We start from the raw sequence: 18,836 nt of genomic DNA, 5'->3' as shown, positions 1-18,836 counted from the left end.
ATCAGTGCAGTAGCTGACCTTGATGCCATCTTCATCCTCATTGAAAGCATTTGACAATATGGCTGAAAACATCATGCTATAAAGCATGGGAGCAAGCACACGGTCTTGTTTCACTCCACTGGTGACTGAGAAAGCATGAGAGCATTGTCCATTATGCAGAACCCAGGCAAGCATGCCATCATGAAATTAATGTACAATGCTGATGAATTTCTCCAGGCAATCAAGTTTTGACATAATTTTCCATAAGCCCTCATCACTGACAGTATCAAAGACCTTGGTCAGATCTACAAATGTCGTATACAGACCTCTGTTCTGTTCCTGGCATTTCTCCTGGAGTTGTCAGGCAGCAAACACCATATGAATTGTTCCTCAGCCGTTTCTGAAGTCACACTGGATCTCAGGTAGATGACCATCTTCCAGGTGAAGGATCAGCTATTGCCATTCACATGACTTGTCTAAGAGGCAATGTGATAGAATGGAGAAAGAATCAGCTTTGGAATCATGAAGCCCTGAATTCAAGTACCACTTCTGATGGCTGCTAAGTGTGTGTGTACCTCTGGACAATTTACTTAGTGTGCCAGTTGAATCGCTAAGGATATACATTGCAAAGTAGTTGTTGATTCAGATTGGTAGAGGACATTTCCTAAATGGGAACTCCTTACTTCAATAAAATTTATAGGTCTGTACCCTCTGACCAAAAAAAAAATGAGTATGGCATAAGTCCACTCAGCCTATAAGGTGGGTAAATTTATTGGATGGAATAAGGCTCCTTGTTATTGGACTTCTTCTCAATAAGTATAAGGTCAGACTTTTGTGGTTTGTTGAATGGCCATATTTGTATTTTCAAAAAGCAAAGGGGTTGGTGGGCATCAGGACAGGCAGATACAATAGACTTGACCTTGGGAGTGGATTCACTTTCGTGAGCAAATATGATGGGGAAACTGACCCTTACAGAAGTATTCAAAGAGAAAGAGTTTGGTTCCTGGAATTGGAATCCTAGTAATCTCAGGACGGGTAGTCTCAGATCCAAGATTCTGAAGGATCAGAACAGAGGAGACTTCCTGCTAGTGCCAGGGTATTGTTTCTGGTTCTTTGTGTAAGAGTCTAGTAGTTCCCTAGCCAAGGACTTCAGTTTATCCAGAATCTGAAAGTACTAAAGAACATGGCCAAACAGCAGACCAACATGCCCAGCAGAGAGCAGGCTCAGTGGAGCAACATGTACTGAAGGAAGCTGATCTGGTAAGCCCAGCAGAGCAGCCCTACCCAAGACATTTCACCTACAAATGAGCAGCACAATGGACATCCTAAGAAGATATCAAGGTCTTATAGTGTTGGAAGTAGGAGTTGCCCATCCATACATGTTTCCCATGAAGGCTTCTTTTACTCACTCTCTTCCTTGGTGATATGTATATTTGCAGGAGAGTGATCCCTAAGTTTATGAGGGGAGGAAAATGCTTTCTTTTTTTAATTATTATTTTTTTTTTTTAGTTTTCAACATTTACTCCCACAAGCTCTTGAGTTCCAAATTTTCTCCCCCTCCCTCCCCACCTCTCTCCCCAAGGCAGAGTGCAATCTGATATAGGCTCCACATATACATTCCTATTAAATATATTTTCACATTAGTCATGTGGCAAAGAAGAATTAGAATCAATAGAAGGAACCACAAGAAAGAAGAAACAAATCAAAACAGAAGAAAAAAAGAGCAAATAATATGCTTCAATCTGCATTCAAACTCCATAGTTCTTTCTCTGGATGTGGATAGCATTTTCCATCATAAGATTTTTAGAGATATCTTAGATCCTTGCATTGCTGAGAAGAGCTAAGTCTATCAAAGTTAGTTATTCTCCTGGTTCTGCTCATTTCACTCAGCATCAGTCCATACAAATCTTTCCAGGTTTTTCTGAACTCTGCTTGCTCATCATTTCTTATAGCACAATAGTATTCCATTACATTCATATACACAACTTGTTCAGCTATTCCCCAATTGATGGGCAATCCCTCAATTTCCAATTCTTTGCCACTACATATAGAGCTGCTATAAATATTTTTGTACATGTGGGTCCTTTTCCCATTTGTATGATCTCTTTGGGATACAGCCCTAGAAGTGCTATTGCTAGATCAAAGGGTATGCACATTTTTATAGCCCTTTGGACATAGTTCCAAATTGCTCTCCAGAATGGTTGGATCAGTTCACAACTCCACCAACAATGCATTAGAGTTCCAATTTTCCCACATCTTCTCCAACATTTATCATTTTCTTGTTTTGTCATGTTGGTCAATCTGGTAGGTGTGATGTGGTACCTCAGAGTTGTTTTGATTTGCATTTCTCTAATCAAGAGTGATTTAGAGCATTTTTTTCATGTGACTATAGATAGCATTAATTTCTTCCTCTGAAAATTGCTTGTTCATATCCTTTGACCATTTATCAATTGGGGAATGACTTGTATTCTTATAAATTTGACTTAGTTCTCTATATATTTTAGAAATGAGGCCCTTCTCAGAGATACTGGTTGTAAAAATTCTTTCTCAGTTTTCTGTTTGCCTCCTAATCTTGGCTGCATTAGCTTTGTGCAAAAACTTTTCAATTTAATGTAATCAAAATAATCCATTTTATATTTCATAATGTTTTCTATCTCTTGTTTGGTCATAAATTCTTCTGTTCTCCATAAATCTGACAGGTAAACTATTGCTTGCTCTCCCAGTTTGCTTATAGTATCAGCCTTTATATCTAAATCATGAACCCATTTTGACTTTATTCTGGTATAGGATGTAAAATTTTGGTCTATGCCTAGTTTCTGCCATACTCTTTTCCAGTTTTCCCAGCAGTTTTTGTCAAATAGTGAGTTCTTATCTCAGAAGTTGGAGTCTTTGGGTTTATTAAACAGCAGATTACAATAGTCATTGACTACTGTGTCTTGCGTCCTTAACCTACTCTATTTCTTAGCCAGAACCAAGTAGTTTTGATGATTATTGCTTTATAATACAATTTAAGATCTGGTATTAGGTCACCTTCCCTAGTATTTCTTTTCATTAGTTCTCTTGATATTCTGGACCTTTTGTTCCTCCAGATGAATCTTGTTATTATTTTTCCTAGCTCTATAAAATAATATTTTGGTAGTTTGATTGGTATGGCATTGGAAAATGCTTTCTTGCAAATTGTTTTCCTATGCTATTCTTGTAATTTGAGCTAATTGTATCCTTTGGTTAACTCTTGAAGTACAAACATGCTAGTGCTGTCTTGTGTCTTTTAGGAATTTGAACCCATGGCATGCCTTGAACTTAGGATAATCATCCTTCAGAGGACCTGCCCTGAAATTTAGAAAGTAGCCCAAGGATCATTATATCAGAAATATTAAAAAACAGATACAATAATCTCTTTACTGAACCAAAGAGTAATTTTGGATTTCCCTAAATATTCAACTAACAAACTTCCATTTATCATCATCATTGTTGTCATTTGTATTATGGATACTTACACTACTACTAACTGTAGTAATACAATAATGAAAGGAATAGTAATAATAAAAATAATAGAAGTTCATACTTACAAACACCTTATGGCCTTTATCTCATTTGATCCTCAAAATAACCCTGTGAGATAGGGAGAGTATTATTATTCCATTTACAGATGATGGAACTGAGGATCAGAGAGATTTCTAAGATCACATAACTAGTAAGCCTCAGAGGTGGGACTCAAACCAATACCTTCAGACTCCAAATTCATTGTTCTTTCCACAAACCAGGGCTCCAAATAATATATGACAGGATACATATTTGTATGTATATCATTTTTTGGAGACAATCAGGAGTAAGTGACTTGCCCAGAGTCACACAGCTAGTCTCTAAGGCCAGATTTTAACTCAGATTCTCTTGACTCCAGGATTAGTGCTCTATCCACTGTGCCACCTAGCTGCCCCTATATGTACATCATTTTGCAGGGCTCCTGGATTGCCTTATGATTGACCTGAAGAGTTTTTAATAGCAAGTAAGGAAAAAGGAGGCATATACATGTACAAAGGCCAACTGAAGAACACCTTTAAAGCTATTAGATTGTAAGACCCCTGAAGAACAGAAACTGGGTTTTTTTTTTTAATTTTTGTTTGCAGGATTGGGTTCTTGGCCTTTCTTTGTATCCCCAGAATTTACCACAATGCCTGGCACACATTGGGCACTTCATAAACGCTAGTTGATTAACCAACTATTAGCTTCATACTATGCAGATTCTGTTAAGGGTTATCACCGGTAGTCTTGCTGCTCCTCTGTCTTCCTAAATAAAAAGTAAGTAGGGGAGGGCAAGCAGGGCTTTGTTTGAGGGTACTATCATCTAGTAGGTGCTAACCATTCCTTCATCAACATAAAAACAGTTGAACTTAGCACCTGGCTAACAAGTCTTACTGTTTAAACTTGAGCCTATCAGATAGCTTCCTCTCCCCAGTAGTGTTACCCAGAGTGAGGTCCTCTCTAGCTCTGGTCTGACTAACTAGCAGAATCCTTCCCAGTGAGGGCTAGTCAAGTCAAATCAACAAGCATTTATTAAGCACTTGCTGTGTGCCAGGTGCTGTGTTAATCACTTGAGTATACAAATGCAAGCAGAAAGAAAGATAGTCCTTCAAGGAGTTTACAATACATAAAAGTAAGCTAAAAGGGAAGAAAGTGGGAAAGAAGGTACTTGAGCCAGGGTATGGTAGAGAAAGTACAGAAAGCCAGGATTATAGCCCGGAGAAGAATGGAGACATAGCTAATCTTAAAATGGAGGTTCTGGGAGGGGAAAAAAAGCACAATCTAGGTGACCTCTGTGTCCCTACCCCACAAAGAATACTTTAAAGGTATCACCTATAAATAGGCCAATTTAGGCTCGATGTCAGGAAAAACATCCTAACAACAAAGGTAGTAGAATTCATCCCCCTTGTAGGCCTTCAAGCTGAAGACTGACTGGTTAACCCCTTGTCAGTACACTATAGTAGGAATCTATTCATATTTGAGTTGTAGTAGATGGCTATTAACATCTTTTCCAACTCTCAAATTCTGTGATTCCTGGCTCAACAACAGAGACAACAGACTTTGTTTTGCAAAGTTGATTTGAGTACATATATCATGCTGCTTAACCTGGATATGTTTCTGACATTAGCCCTAGGCATCAAAATTGCTAGTTACCACTCTGTTCCTGGGATTCATTGCTAAAGATATGGAAGCCAATAGGACAGTAGAATCTTCATGGCCTCAGGAAGATAAGCTGGTGTTATAACCACTTGAACATGGAAGAGTGTCAATGAATTAAATAAAAAAGGTGGTTGGATGGATGATTTTCAACTATTGTTTTTATATAAGAGAAACCAATGAACATACTCTGTCCTGTGGGTCACTGGCTTGGGTGAGGTTCAATTCCTTCCTTCATAAGCATATAGAACCTACAAACTTCAGCGGGGCTCTTTCATTACTCTGACTTAATGTCGCTTGGTGTCTTGAAACATGACTCTTCAGAAACCTATTATGTGACAAGCAGGGTAGTTTATGACATAAACATTGTATTTTGCACACTTAATTTGCAGTTAAATTATTGAATAGCTGACAGGGCCAGCTATGTCCTGTTCCTTAGTACAAATCCATTAGAATATGTTTTTCTTAAAATTAGGGCTTTAATACTTTTCGACATGAAGAGTGAATTTATTTTACAATGATTAAAATGATTAAAAATCATTTTGTAATTAGATTTTGATGAAGAGTGGGTTATTGGAAAAGCAAAGCCCGATGTTCCACTTCAGAGGGAAAAATTCTAATTTTGCCGTTCCAGCAGTATTTATCACTCTGTCATCTGGTGATTGTGCAAAAGAGGAGTTTAAGGCAAAAGTAGGAAAAGAAAGCTGGGATGTACTTCAGAAATCATCTCATCCTATCCTCTCATCTAAATAAATAGTATTGATCATTTTTATATCACTTTAATTTCTCAATATATCTCTCCCCATTTTCCATCTGGAAAAACACCCCTTATTTTTTGTTTGTTCATCCTTTTAATAGAATTATTAATGAATAATAATAATAATAATATCTCACATTTATAAAATCATTTTAACTTTTTTATTTTTTAAATACTATGTTATTTTTTTCTAATTACACATAAAGACAATTTTAACATTCTTTTTTAAAAAAAAATTTTAGTTACAAATTTTTCTTCCTCCCTCCCTCTACCTCCCTCTTCAAAATGGTAAGCAATTTGATATAGATCATATAAGTTCTTACAACAAAGAATTTTTAAGATTGAAAAACAAATATTTCAACAGAACTAGGCAACACATTAACCATAATATTATACACAATATTCCCATTGCACCCCACCTCTGCTAAGATGGAAAGGAGATGCATTTCTCTTACCTTTTTGAGAGCTGAGTTTAACTATTTTAATTACACAGCATTCAGTTTGGATTTTATTGTTGTGATTCTTTACATTTTTATTGTTGTGGTCATTATGTCTATTGTTTTTCTGGTTCTGCTCATTTCACTTGGCATCAGTTCATGCCTTCTCCTCCTTCTCTGAATTCTCCACCTCACACCCCTCATTTTAAAGACTAGTTTCAGAGGAAGGAATAGAACCCGGGTCTTCCATCTCCAAGCCCAATGTGCTTCTATTATAACTCACTGCCTCCCAAGAAAGACTTCTTTTCTTTCTTTCTTTCTTTCTCTTCTTTTTCTTTTTCTTTTATTTTTTTTTTTGTAAATTCTTTCCTTTATTTAGTAGAAACTGATCCCTAAACTATTTGATATAATGGAAAGATCATTGGGTCTGGAGGCATAGGATTGTAGAAATATGGACTTAGACCTAGGAAAGACTTTAGAGACCATGGAGTCCAAAACCACCCTTTTACAAATTATGAAACTGAGACTCAGGGAGGTTAAGTGACTTGCTTAATGTCACATAGGTAGTAAGTGGCACAGCTGGACTTAGAACCCAAGTCCCAGGACTCTAACTCAGTATTCCCTCCACTGCACCAAGTTTCTTCCTAGTCAGAATCAGTTGACCAGGATTCAATTTTCAGCTCCCATAAGAACTTACTGTGTGATCTTGGGCAAGGGAGAAAGAAGGGAAGAAGGGGTAAGAGAGGGGAATTTATTAAACATCTACTATGTACCAGAAACCATGTTAAGCACTTTACAAATATTATCTCATTTGATGGTCACAAACAACACTGTGAAGTAGATGCTATTATTACCCCCATTTGAAAGTCAAGGAAACTTAGGCAGACAGCTGTCCAGTGATTTGCCCAGAATCACACAGCTATTGTCTGCGGCCACGTATGAACTCAGGTCTTCCTAATTTCAGGTCCAGCTTTCTATTTCCTAGATGTCACTTGATCTCTGAATCTCAGTTTCTTTTTCTTTGGAATGAGAACATAGTACCTGCCCTTTTTACTTCAGAAGATTTTCATGAACATTAAAGAGGTTTTTTGGCAAGATACTGGAGTGGTTTGCCATTGCCTTCTCCAGCTCTTTTTACAATAGAGGACACTAAAGCAAACAAGGTCCAGGGTCCCATGGCTAATAAGTGTCTGACACTGGATTTGAACTCAGATCTTCCTAACTCCAGACCAGGCACTGTGCCACATGCCCCCAGTGCACATTTTAACCTAAACATTTCATTCAATCACACTATCACAGTAAGCTTCTTCAGTGATATTCCAAGATTCTCACAGACCTTTTCTTGCCAATTTTCATTTCAACCCACTACCTCAATCACCCTGACATGTTTACAAAGTGTTTTCACATACGTTACCTCCTTTTATCCGTCAGAATGGAGAATGCAGCCCATGGAACACAGAGTGTAGCCCATGGTTGGTTTGGGCTGTCATGTTTCCTTCCCCTTCCTGGGCATCTTATAATGATATTGAGCACTGAAATGGCTCAAAGGCAGGCAGAGGGAGAGGTGGAAAAGCCCAAAGTCTCAATGACCATGAACCAGACAAATCAGCTTCAAATTAATTGAGATTTGGCTATAGATGAAAAACTAATTTTGTGAAATCACAATATAAGGGAAGTTATTTATTTCAGGTCAAGGGGCTGAGACAGATAAACCAGATTACACAGTATTTCCAAGACCCCTCTCCTTCTGCCACTGTGGATGTATCTTTAACAAAAAGCTTCATTTTTTTTTCATTCCCAGCCCCCTTGCCACACCTGTAAAAGAACTCAGCTTAAAGGGCATTGATTTGCCCTTTCTAGCTTATTATCCAATCTCTGGGCTCACTTCTCTGGCATTTTGCTAAGCCACAGTCGTCAGTAATGCAGTACATTAAAATAAGCTATTGGCACTCCTACTTATTTACAGGTAGAGACATTTTATTCTTCTATAACTTGTATAAACCTAGTCTTGGCTTCCATCCACATCTGTATCTAGAAATTATAACACATTACCAGGTAGGGATGCATTTCCATGTATTATTCTGAACAACTTCTCAGGCTCAGAGGGTCCGACACCATGTACAAAAGGAAGAAACCCTTCAGGTTACCATAAAAGCATGTAGGTAATATTTAAGGGATTTTTTAAAAAAGAAGTCTTTTAATATTTTCAGATGCTCAATTATTCACCATTCTAACTGCAGGTGGTGAGTAATTTGGATATCACTGTCGGGGAGAGACAGGTGGAGGAAAAGGCAGCAGTTTGGAAATTTGCAGGGGTCCACCTCAATGCCAACATGTGACCATGAATTGTAGGATGTTGGAGCTGGAAAGGACTAGAGAATGGAAGAATCAGAACCAAATCCTAGGTCTCTACACTCCCAGTTTAGTACTTTCCCTTGATCACATTGTTTAAGATGATGCCTAAGCTGAAAGAAGGTCACATGGTCACAGTGGCACCAGGTCTTTCCAAGACGATCAGTGAAAGGTTCTGGATTACCAAGGTTCCCCCAATCAATATGTCCCCAGTCCCAAGGGTGAGGCTTTTAATAAGCACTACCTGGTGGATCCCTTTTTGTTATTGAAGCATTTTCTTTCCTTAAACACAGTCCTCACACTTGATATCATGAGTGCCTTTGGGTGCTAGCTGGCTTGCTGGCTAAAACACTGGTATTGGAGTCAGGAAGATCTGAGTTCAAGCCCTGCCTCAGTTACACTAGCTGTGTTACCCTGGGCAAATGACTTAAGCTGTCTCAGCCTCACTTTCCTCCCCTGTAAAATGAGGACATTAAAAGTATCTTCCTCATAGGGTTGTGTTGCTGTTCAGTTGTATCTGACTCTTTGTGATCCCATCAACCATCCTACAGGGTTGTAGTAATGATCAAATGAGAATGTATACATAAAGCACTTTGCAAAACACCATATGCATTATTAGCCAACAGATGTTATTCTCAAGTCTCCCTCTCATGTAGATTCATCATCAATGACACCATCCTATCTGGAAAACATATGTTACCCACCCCAAAGGCAAGGGGTTTGGAAGAGTTGCAACTGGGGGTCTATGACTGCTTTCAGATAAGTGTCATTAAATGGCTACAGAGAGACAAGAATTGATCTTTTTGTTTACTTGAAAGGCTTCTTGGGTTCTGAAAATATGTACCATTAGAAACCTATAGGAAGTCAAGAAGATAGTGTGGTCCATTGGAAAAGATGTTGGATGTGGAATCAGATGAACTAGATTCTAATCTGTCCTGCTACTCATTTTTCCTCCATGGCCAGTCATTTAGCCTCCCTAGACCTCATTCTTTTCATCTGTAAAGTGAGGGGGTTGAACTAGGTCCCTTTCAACTCTAAAGACCCAAAGAGGGGCATCCAGTCCATGCTTGGTGACATAGAGGATAGAGTGCTGAACTTGGAGTCAGGAAGACCTAAATTTGAATCCTGTTTCTGACACTTCCTTCTTGCTGTGTGACCCTGGGCAAGTGACTCAACCCCTCTCAAAATCAATTTCTTCATTTATAAATTGGGGAAAATAAAATCATCATCATAGTATCTACTATGTGTCTAGCACTGTGCTAACTGCTTTACAAATATTATCTCATTTGATCCTCACATAACTCTGGGAGGAAAGTGCTATTATTATCCACCTTTTTATCTAATCCAGTCATTTTCAGTTGTGTCTGACTCTTTGTGATCCCATTTGGGGTTTTCTTGTCAAAGATACTGGAGTGGTTTGCCATTTCATTCTCCAGCTCATTTTATAGATGAGGAAACTGAGACAAACAGGGTGAAGTTACTTGCCCAGGGTCACACAGCTAGTAAGTGTCTAAGGCCAGACTTGAACTCAGGTCTTCCTCACTCCAGGCTGGGCTCTCTATCCACTTCACCATAACTATGCATTGCTTCTTAACATAGACCTCAGAAGGTTGTTTCGAGCATCAATTGAGTCAATATGTGTAAAGCATTATATAATTGTCACTTATTATTATTCAAGCAAAGCCACACATAAGTCATGACAGATAAGAACTATCTTGTCTTTGAAAAAAAATCTTCAACCATCTCTCTTCCCTAATCAACGTTTGCTGCACGTAAAAATGAACTCAACAATAACATTTTTTTTTAATATAATGGGCCTGCTTAAGGTTGTAACTGGATCTGGGAAATGGGCCCAGCATCTTCCTATGAGGATGGTTTAAAGAGCTAGTCACTTCCTGCTGGCATAAGGACATAATGCCAGCACTAGGACACAACCCATCTGGCTTTGTCTCTGCAGGAAAAGCTGGAGATCTTACATGTTTACTGGGCATCTCACTCTTAAACTCATTCTCAGCTTGTAGCTCTGTAACATTTTAGCGAGAAGCCAAAATCATTTGATCATTCCCAATGTGAAAGAAAAGATGGTGCTTCCATCTTTTTCCTCTTCTTCCATCTTCCATCTTCTTTTTCCTCCTTTTTTTTGTTTTCTTTTATTATGATCTAGGGAATCCTGACTAATACCAGAGATAAACTCAGTAGTCTGTGGGGTGTGTGATTGACATGAATGGAGTAGCTGAAAATATACCCTGTTCTTGTTTAAATAAGTATTGATCTCCCTAATGGGAAGTTGGGAACCAAAATAAATTACATAAATAGAGTTAATCAGGACAGAGTTGGTCTTCATGAGAAACCTGGGGCTGATAATGACTGACTTTGCTAATGCAGAAAAACTATTGGAATGAAATATATATGCTTTGGAGAAAAGAAAATAAACAAAAGCAATCCCATGCCAAGTCATACTTGAAGATAAGTAAAGTATAGTCTTCTATACCTTGATGGCTCTGAGCCAGGCATGACCTGCAGATAGGAAAGACTGGCAAATCCAGAGAGCTCTCTCATGCCCTTCTTATTGAACTGGGGAAGAATTGGAGAAGTAAATAAAAACACTGTACGAGAAGGCAGGAGACTCGGGTTCTAGACCCCCTTCCAAAATTAACTTTGGGAAATTCACTTAAACTCTTTTGTACTCCCTATTGAATATTAACAATTCATTATCTACATGAAATTAGATAGCTAGACCCCTTCCAGTCATTCACTCTCTGACTCTATTGCTCTAAAACTGCCATAGAAACAGTGAGAATTTATAAGGTACATTGTGTACTTAAAAATAGTGCTCATGGTGTGATGATTAAATAATGGTTGTGGCCTATGTCAATATTATGGGGCAGCTAGGAGGTTCAGTAGATAGAGCATCAGGCATGGAATTAGGAAGACCTGAGTTCAAATTCACCATCAGATGCATACTAGCTATGGGACCTTGAGTGTGTCACTTAACTTCTGTTTGCCTCATTTTTCTCATCTGTAAAGTGGGGATAATCATAGCACCTACCTCCCAAGGTTGTTGTGAGGAATCAAATTAGATAATTATAAAGCACTTAGTACAATTCCTGGCACATAGTTAATATTACATAAATGTTAGCAATTATTATTATTAGCTATTAATTATTATTATTATTAGCAAGGTTAAGTGACATGCCCAGTGACACAAAGCTAATAAGTATTTAAGTCAGGAATCAAACTCAGAGCTTCCTGACTCCAAGTACAGCACTCCGAAGCACTGCACCACCAAGCTGTTGCCTAGCCTCTTTTCATTACAGCAAGCTGATAATCTCTGAGACTCAGGTACCTTATCTATTAAATGAAAAATTTGGATTAAATTATCTTTAAGGTCTCTTCCAGATCTAAAATTCAATTCAACTCAACTCAATTTAATTCAATGATCATTTGTTAAATACTAATTGCATGCTAAGCACTGAGATACAGAGAAAATAATAAAAGAATACCTGTCCTAATGGAGTTCACATTCTTCAAAATTGACATAGATAAGTAAATACAAAGTTTATACAAAATAAATATGAGGTAATTTAGGTGGGAGTTGGGAAGGACAGCACTAATACCAATGAGATCAAGAAAGCTTCTTGTAGGAGATAGCACTTGAACTGAGCCTTCAAAGGATCTGGAGATTCCCAAGGCAGAAGTGAAAAGAGAGAGCATTCTAGTTATGAGCAACCAAATTTACTTAGCCAGTCCTAATCTCTTTGCTGACCTCAAGTCTTGTATTTTCAACTGTCCATAGATCACTAAAACTGCATGTCTCATAGACATCTTTAAATTCAATGTGTCTAAAACTGAACTCACCTTTTCCCCTAAATTCTTCCCCCTTTCAAACTTCCCTATTCATATCATGAGTACTACCATCTTCCCAGGCACTCAGGTTCACAAACTAGGTGTCAACTTCACCCTCTCATATCCCCCACAACCAATATATTGCCTAAGTCTGTCTATTTTACCTCAGCACCTCTCACATCCACCCCATTGTCTTCTCTGCCACTGCCACCATCTTTGTGTAAATACTTATCACCTCACCCCTAAACTGCTGCAATAGTCTTCTGGTTGGTCTCCCTGCCATAAGTCTCTCTTTACTCCAATCTATCTTCTTCCACTTGGATGACAAAGTGATCTTCCTAAAGCACAGGTCTGACCATGTCACCACCTACTTAATAAATGTCAGTGGTTCCCTATCACCTCCAGGATCAAAAAGAAAATCCTGTCACATTCAAAGCTCATCATAACTTGCCCCTTACATCTTTTCAGTTTTCTTCCATCTCATACCTCCACAAGTACTCTTTCTTTCAATGGAACAAGCCTCCTTGTTGTTTCTCAAACAATGCTGTCCTGGGGGCAGAGCCAAGATGGCAGAGTAAAAGCAGTGACTTGCTTGAGCTCTCCCCCAAACACCTCCAAATACCTATAAAAAATGGCTCTAAACAAATTCTAAAGCAGCAGAATCCACAAAAAGACAGAGTGAAACAAATTACCAGCCCAAGAAAACCTGGATGGTTGATTGGAAAGGTATATCGCGCCAGGCTGGGAGAGGAAGGCAGTTTGGTGTGGATGCGCAGGCCGCAGTGAACCTGGAGCTGGCCTCAGAGGACTGAATCGTGGGCAGCTGTGGCAGTTTCCAGACTTCTCAACCCATGAAGGTCAAAGACAACTTAGAAGGTCAGTGGGGAAAGTCTGTTTCTGTGGTGGTGAGAGAGAAGCACAACAGGGTTCCAGCCCCATTCCCCAAGCTCGGCCCTGGGTCAGCGGCTGCCTCCTGAGCTTCTGGCCCATAGACTGAGGGGGAATCGAGTGGCTGATCAGAGGGGGATTTCATGAATCTCTCTGCTGGTACAGGATTCTCTTGCTTTGCCCTGCTTGGATCTGGGTCACAGTTCTGGGTGGTGATCCTAGGGCGAGGAGGAGTGCAGGCATAGTGGAGCTTGTAGTGGCAGTGGAGAGGAAATCCCCTTCACAGTTCCAAGACAGAACATAGTGCTTGTGGTCACTCATAGACCAGAGTACAGGCCAGGAAAGGAGTAAACACCTCACCCTTGATCCTTGGAAGAACTGAAAATTTACAGGTCCCTAGAAGTATATCTGAAAACAGCTGCACAAAACCCCTGAAGCTTGGGACAGTACATTCTCCACACTAAAAGCAGACCCCTACCTTACCAAAGAGTTTATAACTCAAGTAATTGGCCGGGATCATGAGCAAGCAGTGCAAAAAGAGTCAGACTATATTATCTTACTTTGGTGACAAAGAAGATCAAAACATATAACCAGAAGAAGACAACTAAGCCAAAGTTCTTACATCCAAAGCCTCCAAAAAAAAATATGAATTAGTCCCAGGCCATGGAAGAGCTGAAAAAGGATTTTGAGAAGCAAGTAATAGAAGTAGAGGAAAAACTGAGAGTGATGCTAAAGGAGACCCAAAAAAATACTGAAGAAAATAACACCTTAAAAAATAGCCTAACCCAAATGGCAAAAGAGGTCCAAAAAGCCAATGAGCAGAACAATGCCCTAAAAAGCAAAATTGGCCAAATGGAAAAGGAAGTCCAAAAGCTTACTGAAGAAAATACTTCCTTAAAAACTAGAATGAAGAAATTGGAAGCTAGGGACAATTTGAGAAATCAAGGCACTGTAACACTAATCCAAAAGAATGAAAAAATAGAAGAGAATGTGAAATATCTCATTGGAAAAATGACCTGGAAAATAGATCCAGGAGAGAGAACTTAAAAATTATTGGACTATCTGAGAGCCAGGATCAAAAAAAGAGCCTAGACATCATATTTCAAGAAATTATCAAGGAAAACTGCCCTGATATTTTAGAACCAGAGGGCAAAATAGAAATTGAAAGAATCTACCGATCACCTCCTAAAAGAAACCCCCAAAGGAAAACTCCTAGGAATACTGTAGCCAAATTCCAGAATTCTCAGGTCAAGGCGAAAATATTGTAAGCAGCCAGAAAGAAACAATTCAAATATTGTGGAAACACAATCAGCATAACACAAGATTTAGCAGTTTCTACATGAAGGGTCCAGAGAGCATGAAGTATGATATTCCAGAGGGCAAAGGAGATAGGACTACAACCAAGAATCACCTACCCAGCAAAACTGAGTATAATCCTTCAGGGTAAAAAATGGTCATTCAATGAAATAGGGGACTTTTAAGCATTCCTGTGGAAAAGCCCAGAGGTGAATAGAAAATTTGACCTTCAAATACAAGACTCAAATGAAACATGAAAGAGGTAAACAGGAAAGAGAAATCATAAGAGACTTATTAAAGTTGAACCGTTTACATTCCTACAGGGAAAGATGATATTTGTAACTCATGAGTCCTTTGTCAGTATTAGGGTAGTGGGAGGGAAAAGAAATTATATGTATGTATAGATAGATAGATAGAGGGCAGAGGGTGAGTTGAAGATGAAGGGATGATATCTGGAAAATAAAATTAAGGGGTAAGAGAGGATTATACTGGGAGAAGGAGAAAGGGAGAAGTAGAATGGAATAAATTATCTCACATGAAACAGACAAGAAAAAGCTTTTACAGTGGAGGGGAAATGGGGGAAGGTGAGAGGGAATGAGTGAATCTTATTCTCATAGGATTTGGCTTAAGGAGGGAATAACATACACAATGGAAATCTATCTTACCCTACAGGAAAATAAGGGGGGAAGGGGACAAGCAAGTAGGGGGTTGATAGAGGGGATGGTAGATTGGGGGAGGGGATAATCAGAAGCAAACACTTCTGAGGAGGGACAGGGTCAAAAGAGAGACTAGAATAAATGGGAGGTAGGATAGGATGAAGGGAAATATACTTAGTTTTTCACAACAGGACTACTATGGAAGTGCTTTGCATGACTACACATCTAACCTGTATTGAGTTGCTTGCCTTTTCAATGAGGGTGGGTGGGGAGGGAGGAAGGGAGAAAATTTGTAACCCAAAGTTTTAAAAACACATGTTAAAAATAAAAAAGATTAAAAAAAAACAATGCTGTCCCCTGATTCTTAGCATTGTAACTTGGATGTCCCCCCATGCCTAGAATGCTCTCTCTCCTCATCTTTACCATCTGGCTTCCTTCAAGTCCCAATTAAAGATAGCCTTTCCCAAACCTCCTTACTAATGCCTTCTATCTGTTCGTTATTTCTAATTTATCTTGTATATGGTTTGTACATAATTGTTTGCATGTTGTCTCTCTCATTAAACTGAGCTCTTTGAAAGCATGGACTATCTTTGGTCATTCTTTGTTTCTCCAGCTCTTAGTAAAGTGCCTGGCATATACTAGATGCTTAATAAATGTTTATTTACTGACTCACAGCCTGTACAAAAGTTTAGAGGCAGGAAATAAAATGTCATGTGCAAGGAACAAAAAATAGGCCAATTTAGACAGTGTGCAGAGCAAAAGCCAGTCACCTTCTATGTTGGAGAGAGATATGCTCCCTGTTCCCCAAAAGGGCCTATTTAAACAAGAGTTTTCCTATATTGTACTCCGTAGTAGAATGTGAACTACGTGAGGGCAGGAAGTCTTTTATTACTCTCTTTGTATCTCAGTGCTTAGCATGCAGTCAGTACTTAATAAATGATCGTTGGATTAAGTTGAATTGAATTTTAGATCTGGAAGAGACCTTAGAAATCATTTAGTCCAAATTTCTCATTTAGCAGATAAGGTATCTGAATCTCAGAGTCTCAGTGGGTAGAGGACTAGATAAAAGAGGTTGCATGGTACAGAAATTCCTAACCCACTAGCATTTTTTATCCTACTATTCCCTCCAACAAGGCCATATAGCCTATCATGCCTAAGTAATAAATGAATGAATGAATGAATGAATATTCTATGCAATTACCAATATGTGTTTGCTAACATCCAGGCTTCTGGATGGCTCATTGTTTTATCTTCCTTGCCTAAGAATGGTGATATTTGAACCCCACAGATAAAAACTGAATCTGGAACTAAATACATAGTTTGGACTCTGCTTAATAGTCAGGTCATCTAAACAAATTAGTTTAAACCACTGATTGAGTTAATGTTTCTCACTAAATTGACTTGTATTATTCTACTAAATTATCCTCATTGACTAGTTATGTTGGGCAACATGTGTATTCTGCCCAAGCTCTTAGAAAGTAGATCCAATTATCTCCTGTTCTTTTCCAAATGAGAATTCAGACCTTAGAGGAAGCCCATATGTGTGTATGTACATATATATGTATATAAGTTATGCAGAGGGTGAGTGATTATCCCCAAATCAGAGTTAGGAATGAAGTCTCCTAGAATGAAGGTCTCCTGATGACAAGCCCAATGTTTTTTTATCACACAAGGCGAAGTTTGATTCTCATTGCTTGCCACTGCCTTCACTGAAGGGAGTGCCTGGGTCCTCATACTACCCCATGGTTGTCTGGGTTTTTTTCCCTTCCATATTACAGCCTATCTGGGCGTACCCTCCCTGAGTTTATAGAGTGAAAGAATTTAGAGTTAGGAAGCTTCCAAGTTTCCTTCTCTGCCCTGCTCCCAAACAAAACTTTACTGTTACATGTTCTGTTCCTGCAAGGCCCTTGCTCTCTGCTTCTCAAAGTAATGACTTGTTAGTCTGATAAATGGATCCTCATCCCATTGTGATAAATCATTTGTACCTTAAATTTGGCGTTCACAGCCAAAGCTACTGACCACAAAGGATTAATTTTGATGATAGAATTTTAGCTGTTGTGGTAGGCTGATGGGAAAGATATTTAACATTTTTTTAAAACAGGAAATGGGATTGAAGGTCTCTTGTGCTCCTCAAATCACTGTAATGAGGAGACTGATTAATGTAATCTCATCCTTTGAGCATGCCCAGCATTTTGCCTACTGCATTTCCCTACCTGAAGCAATAAACCTGTGTCTGAGAAGGTGTAAATGGAAGTCCTGACTGTCCTCTTCAGAATACATGCTGGTGGTCCATTACTGTTTCCTGTCCTCTCACTGCATGGTGAAATTCACTTGGATCAAGAGCCAGAACGACATGTGATTACAAAAGATTATAGCAATTTTGCTTCATTCTCTTTTCCTGGTGGTGATTGAAGTAAGGAATGCTGTGAGCCTTTGGGCTGGAAGTGAGAGAGAGTTGATGCCAACAACCTACTTTTAACACTTAGGCCAATACATGACTGCATGCATCACTAGGCTGTTTTTTCCCTCTCTGTCTCTGTTGTATCTATTCTTTCCTAAACTTAGACTAAGGAGTATTGGAGATGTCTGTGACTTTGTCAACTTCAAAAAGGTTAGACCTGCCTGGGGTCGAGGAACCAGAGTCCATAACAGTTTTCTAGTGAACAGCAGAGCCCTAAGGAGGGACCTAAAGGATCCAACCCAGTATCAAATCAACCCTGCAGCAGTTTTCTGCAAATAAGGGAGCAACTTTGTGTATCAATGATGCTTCATTCAAAAGTGAATTTGGTGGGGGTGAATGCTTTATAGCAACTGCTTTAAATTTGAACCCACTTTCCCCAGGGACTAAAGTGGCATAAGGAATAGTATACCCCCGGTGTGAAAGGATGTTTCTGCACTTTTATTCTTGCTATGCCTTTTTAGGAAATGTTCTTTTATAAAATCTAATTGATGTTAGTTGTCTAAATTATATGGGGGTGGGGCTTGTTAGGGAATTGTCCTTAGCAAAACTTTGGATGTACTTGAAGGATGGGACTCCCACTGGCTAGTTCTGCCCCACAGTATATTAATGTGAAATGTAGGAGTAATATCTACCAGAGTTCCTCACCATGTTCTTTTGTCTAGGCTAGTCCCCCCCCCATCGCCCCGCAAAAAAAAAAAAAAAAAAAAAAAAAAAAAAGATTTCAACAGCTAGGTGGGCCTGGAGTTAGAAAGACCTGAGTTCAAATGTGGCCTCAGATACTTACTAGCTGTAGGACCCTGGGCAAGTCACTTACCTCTGTCTGCCTCAGTTTTCTCAACTGTAAAATGAGGAGCATAATAACACATGCCTCACAGGAGCATTGTAAGGACCAAGAGAGATAATATTTGTGAAGTGCTTAGCTCAGTGCCTGGTACATAATAGATACTTAATAAATGTTTATCTCTTTCCATAGACTTCATTATCTC

The sequence above is a fragment of the Vombatus ursinus genome, unplaced genomic scaffold (genome assembly GCF_900497805.2).
Source record: "Vombatus ursinus unplaced genomic scaffold, bare-nosed wombat genome assembly UNPS02014832.1, whole genome shotgun sequence".
Taxonomy (NCBI): Eukaryota; Metazoa; Chordata; class Mammalia; order Diprotodontia; family Vombatidae; genus Vombatus; species Vombatus ursinus.
This window is presented reverse-complemented; position numbering follows the sequence as displayed.